At 41.2% G+C, this 11,300-nt stretch overlaps 1 protein-coding gene across 1 annotated transcript in view; it reads right to left on the bottom strand.

Moving 5' to 3' along the window:
* LOC579255 (gelsolin-like protein 1) overlaps positions 1-10,450 on the bottom strand; it is a 29,496-nt gene extending 19,046 nt beyond the window's left edge. Inside the window, exon 1 of the mRNA XM_030979040.1 lies at positions 10,266-10,450. The gene's annotated coding sequence lies outside the window, so the exon portion shown is untranslated. The remainder of the gene's footprint in view (positions 1-10,265) is intronic.
* Positions 10,451-11,300: the final 850 nt, after the last annotated feature.

Consider the following 11,300-nt stretch of genomic DNA (forward strand, 5'->3'; position numbering starts at 1 on the left):
AGACTACCATAATATCATAACAATATCATATTTTGCCCCTGTGGTGTTTATGTAGGGAAGTGCCATGCACAGTAGTCCTACCTATGTAGTTATAACACGGAGGGATCATTTATACGTGTCCTCCCTGCCACTAGGATTCAGTTCATTTCTCGTGAAAGCTCGTGTTCTTTAATATAGAGAGAAGGGAACCGTTTCCCAAGAAATAACTTTACTTATTCTGAGAGATTTATTATATTCTTGCCCATTAATCTACAAGATTCCCCACCAAGTGTACGAAAGAGGCATGAAGCAAATATAATGTACAGTTTCTCAGCACGACATGAGCATCGCCATTTTCTTGACGTACTTTATGAAGTCGTATTTGAAGTATGCATTCAAATTTATGGATGCTTCCTTCCCAGGTGCGTGTGGTGATGAAGCGTTCCATTCACCTGCTATTATCCAGAAATAAACAAGTATGTGCTCTTCTGGGGTGCAGGTTTCTAAAAAATTGAATAGGTTCGTCAACAGCTACATTTTAGTATTATTAAATGAATTGGTTACAATTGTGCACCTGTTTATATATTCTTCACCAAATATAATTTCTATCCTCTCAGCTATGATTTTTCCTCATTGAAAAGTAAAGGTTTTGTTAATGAGTGAACAAGTATTTCCAACTAAGGCTTGGTGCATGATACATGTACAACTTCACCTGGAAGTGGTACGTCACATTTTCAAGAAAATGGCTGCGCCCATGTCATGCTAATTCTAGGCATTACATCATGCCAAGAATATCTTTATTTATATAACTCTTTACATTTCCGTAAGGAATACAGTACTTCAAAAGGCTGGAATTCATTTTTCAGAATCCCTACACTTATACTTTGGGGTGAGGTTTCGATCCTTTAAAGACCCACTGTATAACTTATAGCTACTTGCGCCATCTATTTAGCAAACAATGCCTAATCGGTAACCATTAGTCCCGTAAGGTCCCCTTTTTGATTTGATGAGATAACCAGGGGCGGATCAAGCCGGCGGCAGGGGAAGGGGCCAAAGAGGGGGCCCAATTCGTGAGAAAATATTTAGGGGCGGACAAGCCAGCCGGTGAATAAGCGGGGGGGAGGAGGTAAGGAGCACTCATTTTTATTCATGTTTTTTGCCCCCGAAAATTTGAAATGAAAATTCGCACCCCCCCCCCCCCCTTGAGGCCCAGGGGAGGGGCCCGTCATACAGGGAGTCAGTCAGGGACCACCCGGTTCCAGTAGGCAGTGGGTTAACATGTTGTTACTGAATGAATTACAATACATGGACACCAGTCAATATTCATTACTTGTTGCTATATCGGGCAAGCCTCGAAAGGGCAAATTTCGGGCTGTCAAGAACAATCTGTTTACAAACTATGCATTAACATGATATTAGTAAACCTGTCTAATGATACGGTCACAAAGGTGCGTACGAATCCCGGCCCCCCCCCCCCCCCCCCACTCAGTGTTATTTAGGGTAAGCATATGCTCGTTCCCTATTTTTTAAAGCACCCCCTATCTGAGGACTGCCAACATTTTCGAACCCCCCCCCCCCTTTCGCGGGCTTTTCGCGGCCTTTTCCTGCTTTGGAGACCCCCCTAAATCAGGAAAAATGCTCAATGTACCCCCCTAAATTCGGAATAATTTCTCAGGAGTCCAAAGAGATGAGAAAAAAGAAGAAAAAACACCCCTTTTTTGAAGAAATCTCCGGGTGAAAGTCAAATACACCCCTTTTTTTACAATTCTCGGGCCGGACTTTGTCGCACGAAAAGTACCCCTTTACCGGACATTTTGGCAACACGCATGCGGTCATTCCGACCCCTGAGTGGGGGGGGGGGCCGGGGTACGAACGATAATTTCGTACGAATCTCCCTGTTTTTCCTTTGTCTTCCCGAATTTCCATTGTCTGAAAATCGTTCGTACGGCGTTCGTAGCAATTCGTAATGGCATTTGTGACCGCGGCTTAAGCTGTTGTCCTCTCCTCAATAGGGACTTGTAGATTGAGTGGACGAGAACACGACGAACGCCGACTGATCATGCGTGTCAACGTACGTAACTGCCCATGTTGACTACAATTAGAAATCTTTTAGATTGCACTTGACGATAATACATGCATGCAGGAAGTAACACTATGGACATCACGGACAAAGAAAGAGGACAAAATATACAGTTCCTCATTCTACTCTCAACAAAAGAACATCCCTTCACTGCTATTATGTAAAAATGTTTAGAACAGGTATGTGACACCTGTTCTACACATTTTTACATAATAGCAGGGAAGGGATGTTCCTTTGTCTACCTGAGGAACTGTATATTTTATGCGCACGAGGCATACTACAGTACCTTGAGCATGTAAAGGCGCTGAAGATTTATTAGTGTGTAGATGAATTGTGAATGGAAATTGTAAAGGCGTGTTCACTGATCACACAAAATAACTCTCTTTTTAATTTAACTGCGAGGAATCAAGGTTGCACTGGCAATAAAATACATGATAAAAAGTATTCCCTTTTCGTTATTTTATTGGGTACTGATTTGCAGACACAACACTTGCAAAGTGTAGTCATGCAAGCAAATAAATGATTCAGAATGAGAATCACATTAATGAGGATCGTGGATATTGCACGGAGTTTAAATGGTCATGTATGAGATGGACATGAATTAATCAAATGCGATGAATAATAGAGCTAACGACAATGGTAGAAATGACGTCGAAAGTCCATGAAGATGATGACGGATGAAACGAAGAAAGGGGCTCACGCGATGCATTGTGCGGAGGCTTGATGATGGAAACGCGACTTCGTTGACGTGGCTGAAGAGCCGAGAAGAACGCAATGTCGATGCCGACGCTCATGATGATGATGAATGTAGCGCTCAGATGAGAAGAAAAGAGAAGAGATGTGGCGCTCGACGACGAGGCAGTGAGTCGCTCGATGTCGGAGGCCCAGGTTGAAATGTAGACATCAAAGCCGGTATAGTGGTAGCCTCTTGTCGATGCCCTCGCGCTGTTGGAGTCTCTAAATTCTGACGAGCGAAGATCGCTCGTCAGAATTTAGAGACTGATCGCTCGTCAGAATTTAGAGACTCCAACAGCGCGAGGGCATCGACAAGAGGCTAGTATAGTGGTGATCGTGAAGAGCAGTGAGTCGCTCGATGCTGGATCGATGAGCCGGACTTTGAAGTGAAATCATCAGAGTTGCCGTGAGATGGACTCGTTGATGAAAGTTCAGACGAGCTACAGTGAATCGAGCTCGGGTGTGAAGAGAGCTACTGGAACGAAGCAGCTAGCAGCTCCCAGCGGAGAATCGGGAGCCATGTCGGTTCCTGATTTAAGCGTTCCACTGCAAGACTGCCAGTCCTTTGAAGACGGCAGGATAAAGAGTTGATGTGCCATACAAGAGGTGATAGGCACGGAAGAGAATTCTCCAAATGAAATGAAGGAGAGTTAGAATTGTAGAAGGATTTGCTCCTTGTGTATGCATTGAGCAAATTGTGATGGTAGAGGTGACATTCTCATATTGACGTGTTACTTCATCGAAGAACTATGAGAAGTGTAGTGGTGAAGAAAGTTAGAGAGTATGATGTTGTTTTCATCCTTCTTGGGAGGCAGGATAAAACAAAGAGTTCTATACCAAATTCTGGGAAGGGAGAATGAGTCACTGGTGATTACCAGGTACAGGGACATTGAAGCCATTATGCTGACACTTGTTGCCACAAATATAGGGGTGGCAGTGTCTGGCTTATGTGAGAGGGCAATGTCCCCCCCAAATTGGGTTTGCAAAATAACAAATGACATTAAGAAATGAAAAAGGATTAAATGAGGAAAATACTACAGCGCTGTATATGATATATCAATATGTATGTATGTACTAGATTTAGGAAAATCAAGGTTGACGCATTCTCGATCGCTGACTGAGACCACGTAACGCATGCGCAGTGCCTTAAAATGACGTCATACGTTGCAGTCAAAGCTGTTGACGTGCAAATCTAAAAGTCCCTAATGTCATGCCCAGTCCCCCCCCCCCCAACCCACTCCCCTCCCCCATTTCATTCTTTCTTTCTCTCTCTCTCTCTCTCTCTCTCTTTCTTTCACTCTGTCTCAAGAGTAGCAACCCCCCCCCCCCCCCTCCTCCTCCTCTCTCTCTCTCTTTCGCTCTCTCTCTCTCTCTCTCTTTCTCTCTTCCCCTCACTTCCTCCATGTCTCTCCTGTACCCCTCGGTCTGTCTCTCTCACCAACTCAATGTGCCTTATCATGCGCATCATGCATCGCCTTTGGAGAGCCATAATGGGCGTTACATCAGAGTAAAGAGTTATTCCGCTCTTAGCAGACGGTAATTGTTATCTTTCTCTCAATATCAGCGAATGCTATTAATCGAGAATCCGCTTATCGTTAAGATGTTTGCTACGCCGGATATAAGACAATCATTTCAGCCTCCACACGAAGATTGATGCAATGACAAATCCTTTACTTTCTTTCATGGTTTATATCTGGATTGTAGAGAGGGTCGATTGGGAAGGACGGGTTGAGTAGAGAGAGCCCGGTGGTGGGGGGGGGGGGGGAGGGGTCGGTGCGCCTGTATTGGTATGTTTGGCCGCTTAGTTTCATTTATCATATTTGTTTCTCTTCACAATATATGGACGAATTGACACTGAGAAAAAATAATAGTACCGTATGATTTCCTCTTTTGGATTTGGCAATAAACGATCCACCCCCTAAATATTTGGACCATGAAATGACTCTATACGTAAATAGTACATTATTGAAAAGTTACAATTTTTTTTAATTAAATATCAATATTCACTTTAGTTGATCGGCATTGCGAGGAAGTAACGGACCGTAAAGAGTATAATGACTACCCACATTATTTAGACTACAATATATTTGCCCATGCATGGCCATAAAAATAGTTTTCGGACAAAACAAATTTCTGTTTGCGCGGGATTGGTTGTAGAATACGTTGTGGCGTAGGAGGGGGCTTCAAGCGGCTTGGGGGATGTGCATAGCGGACCCTTTGGGGAAGGCCTGATGAGAGTTTTTGTTTTTGAACCTTCTAGAACCGATACCGCGCTTGCGTGTTAGCATAATGATGAGGGTATTCATAATGCATGAATACTGACATTACGTACATAGATATATATACTGCGAAAGAAAATAAGATAAGTATGGTTGCGCAGCTTCAAAGTTCAATCAAAGTTTCCTACTGCTGTGATGTTTTCCTCAAAGGTTGAAAAACAAAAACAAAATGTCTCTGCTGGGAATTGCACCCGGGTCACTAAAAAACCACTATTGCTACACACATTTTGGATACAATTTGTGAACCCACAGAATATATGCTATTTCGACTTCATCTTTACACACGCAATTAAATTCTTAGCGATAGACCTTGAAGCATCAGTTATCGCAATCGAAATTTGCAACTTGACCCCTGGCCCTTGACAGCAGAAAGCCAATCCTACTACGATTCATTCACATTATATGATTGATTATGCTGTATTCGATAGATAGGGATAAACAGGACACTGTCTGTTGAGAGCATGAAGGACATTAAGTCCCATTCTTCAACACAGAATTTATTAGCATCCTTTTGCCTCTAAACGTATTCTCATTAAGTCGTCCACTCACACACCGATGTGGAAAAGGTTAAACAAATAAATTGGTTTCTGGTATTTGCTTCGTCAACATTGACATGGATAATAGTCATAAAACATGAGCCTATACAACCATTTATTGGCAATACGTTTTCAGTCATGCAAAATCCGAAGTGACCTATTCATACATGGTTTCGGTATCGACACACTACATGTTAAAGATAAGCTTGAGTGCTGGTATAATGATAGAAAATAAATTCTCACAGAATCCAACAAAACGTACACTGAATGTTCAATATTACAAATAAATGACATGCGCCAAACGATTTTAGTAGAAATTGAATAACGAGCATAGACAGATAAGGAAATCAAGGTAAGTAGGCCCGACACCATGTGCTTACACAGATCAATAGCAAGGGCGTCAGGAGGGACGAACCCCCAACGATTTTTCCTAGGGGGGCATCATAATCGAATGTCCCCCTTGTTTGTCTGAAAAGAAGGGGACCACCCATTTTGCCCCATTAGCATTTGTTTTACCTAGTGCTCACACTACCCCCTCCCCACCCGCTTATTCACCGGCTGCCCCCCTCCCATGCTCAAGCTAGGATCGACGCCCCACTTGTGTACAAATAAGAGTTGTGGTTTTTATTGAAAAAGATTTCCAGCAAGTTTTTGTGAGTTTCTTTTTATTTTTCTGATTCAAACAATCAATCTACTGCAGGAAAAGAAAATCCAGAATGACTTAACGCCATGTTCTCTCAAGATAAGCCTTAAAGAGTAAGTGAGGTCTGTAAAGGGGAAATAATTTGTGAGCTTTTTCATTCTTTAATGTTAGTGTGGGAGTCATATCCTAGAAAAGAAATCTTCTGCAATGATTGCTATTCAAATGCTATTTTATTCGCATTATGACAAGAAATGGCTGAGGCGTTTGGGCGGGCCAAACTTGTATGTAAATGCTGCGTGTTTGTTTGTGTAGTCCTATTTGTACATGTTTTGTGTACAGTAAGTTTATCTGACTTTCAACAATACTGCGTTCATTTCTTTATAATGTTTATATTTTTTCCAAAACCTCACACCGTAAATTATTATGCGCCATTTATTTTTCAACATTTTCCAATCTAGTTTCCAGATTTCACGATGCAATCGCATGATCAGAATCCAACTTTATCTTTAAGGTTGGCCATATCGAATAGAAGATATCAAATGTATACGGGTATCTATATTGTTACGAGAGCCACTCTCATATATCGGCATACCAAATAACAGGATAGAAGCAGAAAGGAGGAAGTAATATTTTTTTATTAATAATTTGCAAAATGACGTCCATAGACGGTTCATAGCAATACATCAGCAATACACTGATACGGGAAATATATATGCACATACACACATACACACATACACACACACGACACTGGAATACAAAGAAGACTTTTTGTCAACAGTGATTAACTCATTATGTACTTTAGTTATGACGTCACATTTAAAGATAAAACTGGGTTCAGGTCATGCAAATACATTCCAAGGAAACTCTGGAAGCAATGGATTTGGAAAGGTTGATTATGTACTCATGGTAGTTCATAGGAATTGATGAAAACGTAGGGTTTTGGCGTGATCAAGATGAAAAGAAATAGACTCACTCTTTTTGAATATCACTTGCACTGCACACTGAAATGAACATAAGGAACCTACCAAAGAGTTTGGTTTAATTAAACTTATTCATCTATCTCTCGTCATAATTCGAATTAAAGGGCATTTGAAAAGCATTCCGTACGAGAGGATTCTTCAATTCAGTACAGTCAAGGAGTTTTAAAAGATGAAGTCGTATCAGCTCATTCCCTTTGTACCATCTTCGATGCCGCCATGAGAAAATATGTCGGGCATGTGCTTAACTAGATTTTCCTTGCAGATGTGTAGATAAAAGATTCCTGCATACTTTTACAGGAGGCAAGCGAAAGGAAATGGAGCAAAATTTCGTGAGATATAATCCAAAATTACTCGACTTGACATACAATGTGTGGGCATTAATCTGACATATAACTTCAAAGAACTGTACATGAACAAATTCAATTTTCATTTTCTTGAGCCGGAAGTAATCAGAAAAGTGTAAAAATTGCAAGTTTTAGGATTGCAAACTTAAGCAAATTTTCTGACATAATTAGGCTTTTGTATTGATATTTTATTATCTGTTCGATTTTCCCCTTGTTAGTTCAGATAAGTAGTGAAATGTTAAGGATATTTCTTTGTGAAAAAATTCTCTATTCAAGCTTTCCAATGATATTGGCGGCTTCGAACCTCGGACATCAAAGGTAACAGCACACCTAAGAAAACGGCAGCTCCTTGGAATAATTTGTTGCCAGGTGGGTTTTCCAGCTCTTAAAACTCCTTGGTACAATCAAACCTGTCAACCAAGGCCACCCGGGGCCCAATGGAAACAGAAAAGTGGCCACTGTAGACAGGTGGCCTTTCTGGAGAGGTTGCCACTAATACAGGTTTGACTGTAGGCCTACATGTATTATGATTTTCTTCCAAACTGACTCGCCACCCGGTGGGGTCACTCAATGTGACTTCCGGACCGCATGACCGTTACCAAAATCGCGGAAAAAGGGGTTAATTTCAAGCAATGTCCGCGGACAAAATATTCCTTGAAATAAAGAAAATAGGGGGGCACAGGTGTCCCCGAAATTGATAAATAGGGGTCAGGAAAAGGGAAAAGAGAAAACCGGGAAGGGAAAAGAGAAAACCGGGAAGAAAAATTCTCGGAGCCGAGTCTTGTCCTTGAAATATGGTAAAATAGGGGTAAATTTGCGAAAGTGTCCTTACAATCTTATAAATAGGGGTATTCCAAAGTACGATTTTGTCCTTGTTTTGATGTAAAAAAGGGGGTTAAATTTCACAAAATGTCCTTGAAATTGACCGCAAAAGGGGGTTATATGCATTGGTGGTAACGGTCATACGTGTCACTCTTTGCAGGGGAGTAAGCTCACGAATATTTGTCATGTCTACCAATACTCGACTTTCTCTTTACGTCGTCCTAGTTTACTGATCTCGCATCATGCATGGATGCCTTAGAGGAATCAATGTGATTCTAGTATTTATCCTTCCTTATCGATATGTCTTGACCGAAAACAAAACGGGATGTGAAACATGGTTGATATTCCACAGGTAACACCTCAATTACATACGTGCAAGCATCACGCATAATAATAGACCATAAACAAAACGAAAAAGAAAGAATTGTAATGGGTTATAATTCAGTCCTACAAAAGAGACTGACACCAAACCGAGAAAAAAAACAATTATTACCTTCGTCTGAACAGGCGCGTGCGCAGGGGTTGGGGGTCGAAACCCCCCCCCCCCCCTCAATTTTTTGTTGTTGTGTGCTTAAAGGTGACCAAAAAAGGGACCTTAACCCCCCCCCCCCCCCCCCTCCTCTTATTCACCGGCTGGCTGAGTCGTTGCGAAATTTTCGGCGCGATTTTCAAATTTTGGGGGAGGAATGGGGTGTGTTGGGGAGTGGTGGGTGTGCCGCGGGGAGGGGTGGGGTTTGCCGGAGGAAGGGGTGGGCGTGCCGGAAGAGGGGTAGGGATATGCCTGGGGAGATCGAGGTGGGGTGTACCGGGAAAGGTGTGGGTGTGCCAAGGAATGAGAGGGGGTGTGCCATGGGAGGGGGTTGAGGTGTGCCAGGAATATAGTGGGAGTGTCACGCCCGAGCTTCTCCAGCTTGACGCACAGTGTTGCATTTCTTTTTCTCCTTTTTTTCACTTCGGACGGGTTGACGCTCAGAATATTACACAAATCAAACCGAGATTGCTCCGAGATTATTACTAATCTGCACTTTGTTAATAAGTTTCAGCTCGTCAAGCTTGTTAAGATTTCAGCTAAGCAAATTTGGCATTATCTATCCTCCGTGAAAACCTATCTGATTATTCGGAAACTTTCGAGTCTTGCGCATCTTTTAAAATCTTTTAAAGAGATCATAACATAAGAAATAACCTGGCTCTTCCAATTGTCGTTTTATTATTCCAAATGGTCTGATGAATATATGTAGCGAAAAAGAATGCTTAAATATGAATAATATATGATTTATGGGTAAAAAATTGAAATAATCATAGTATTCTATACACTTCACTTGACATGCGTGCAAATTTTCGCGGAGATCGGCCGTTTCACAGCCGAGATCTTAAGGGGGTCATAATCAAGTATCAAGTCAAGTATCAAGTATCAAGTTTATTTGTCTTCCAGAAAACACATGTGACAAAATATAATAGAGTATAATCATAACAGAACAATGTAGAATAGAGAAAGACGAGGAGACCCCCCCCCCCCCCCCCCGGCTGTACTCATGGTACTAAGACCTCAAATAGCCCGGGTTTTTTAGGGCTAACAGGTTGCACGTTTATACACAAATACCAGAGACATTCAATTCCTGCAAATAACACGAATACAGTATAATACACGGGCGCGGGCGAGAACGATTTGGGCGTTGGCTACATGGTCTCTGACAAAACAAAATGTAAGTTGTAATTGACTGAAATAACATCTACAGCTACACAGAACGCATGAAATATAAGAAATCATGAAATGGTTACTCAACTAGTTTGAATATCTGTTCACAAACTAGACACCAGTACACGGGCGACTTACAGAGAATGTGAAATGTCATAACACACTTACCCGCACAGAAAGAAAAAGGTGGACTCCGTTTGTTCAGCTCCCTACTTCCTGAATGAAATTCGAGTTGATGTGCACAGTGTGTTGAAGGGCTTTACCTCTCCGCCTGAGCGAAGACTTTGTACCGTATCGCACGATTTATATGTGTGGAGTTTGAAGATTGACGCGTGAGTGTTATAGTCTATAATTAGAGACCTCTTTTTTATTGTATTTTGTACGGAACCCAGCGGCGTACAAGAGACAGGGCCGCACAGAGGTAGCTCATGCATGCAGTCTCTACCGTCAAGGATTGGCTAAATACCAGGTCCATGCACTGTGAATATGAAGGACAAAGAAAGCGGACAAAATATACAGTTCCTCAGGTAGACAAAGGAACATCCCTTCACAGCTATCATGTAAAAATGTGCAGAACAGGTGAATATGCATGTACACCTGTTCTACACAATTTTACATAATAGCAGTGAAGGGATGTTCCATTGTCTACCTGAGGAACTGTATATTTCGTCCGCTTTCTGTGTCTGCCATGTTCATAGTGATGCTATTACTGTCCAATGGTTTATTAGAGCATAATAATAATAGGAAAAGTTTATATAGCGCTTGTGACATAAACGTTTCAAAGCGCTGTACACAAATCAAAATTACTTCAAGAAAAATCAATATTACTAGTGGTTAACATTACTCAAATTACCTTGAAAACAAAATATTACTATTAAACACAATTTAACAAATTAACATTACTTAAATTACTAAGAAGATCACTAATATAACTTTACAAAAATGAACATTACTTAAATAACCAAGAAGATCAAACATTATTACCATAACTAACGAAGTTCACAAAACATGTAAATTCCTTGGAAATTAACATATTATATCATTATATCAATAAAAGCAATAATTAAAAAAAGACATAATGAAGGCATTGTAATAATTATTCGAACTTATTGTATAGTTATTTGAGTTGTTTTTGGAATAGATGAGTTTTTTTGAAAATGTCAATGGTGGGTGAGTCCTGGATATGGGCGGGGAGAGTGTTCC

The sequence above is a fragment of the Strongylocentrotus purpuratus genome, unplaced genomic scaffold (assembly GCF_000002235.5).
Source record: "Strongylocentrotus purpuratus isolate Spur 01 unplaced genomic scaffold, Spur_5.0 spur5_scaffold_10, whole genome shotgun sequence".
Taxonomy (NCBI): domain Eukaryota; kingdom Metazoa; phylum Echinodermata; class Echinoidea; order Camarodonta; family Strongylocentrotidae; genus Strongylocentrotus; species Strongylocentrotus purpuratus.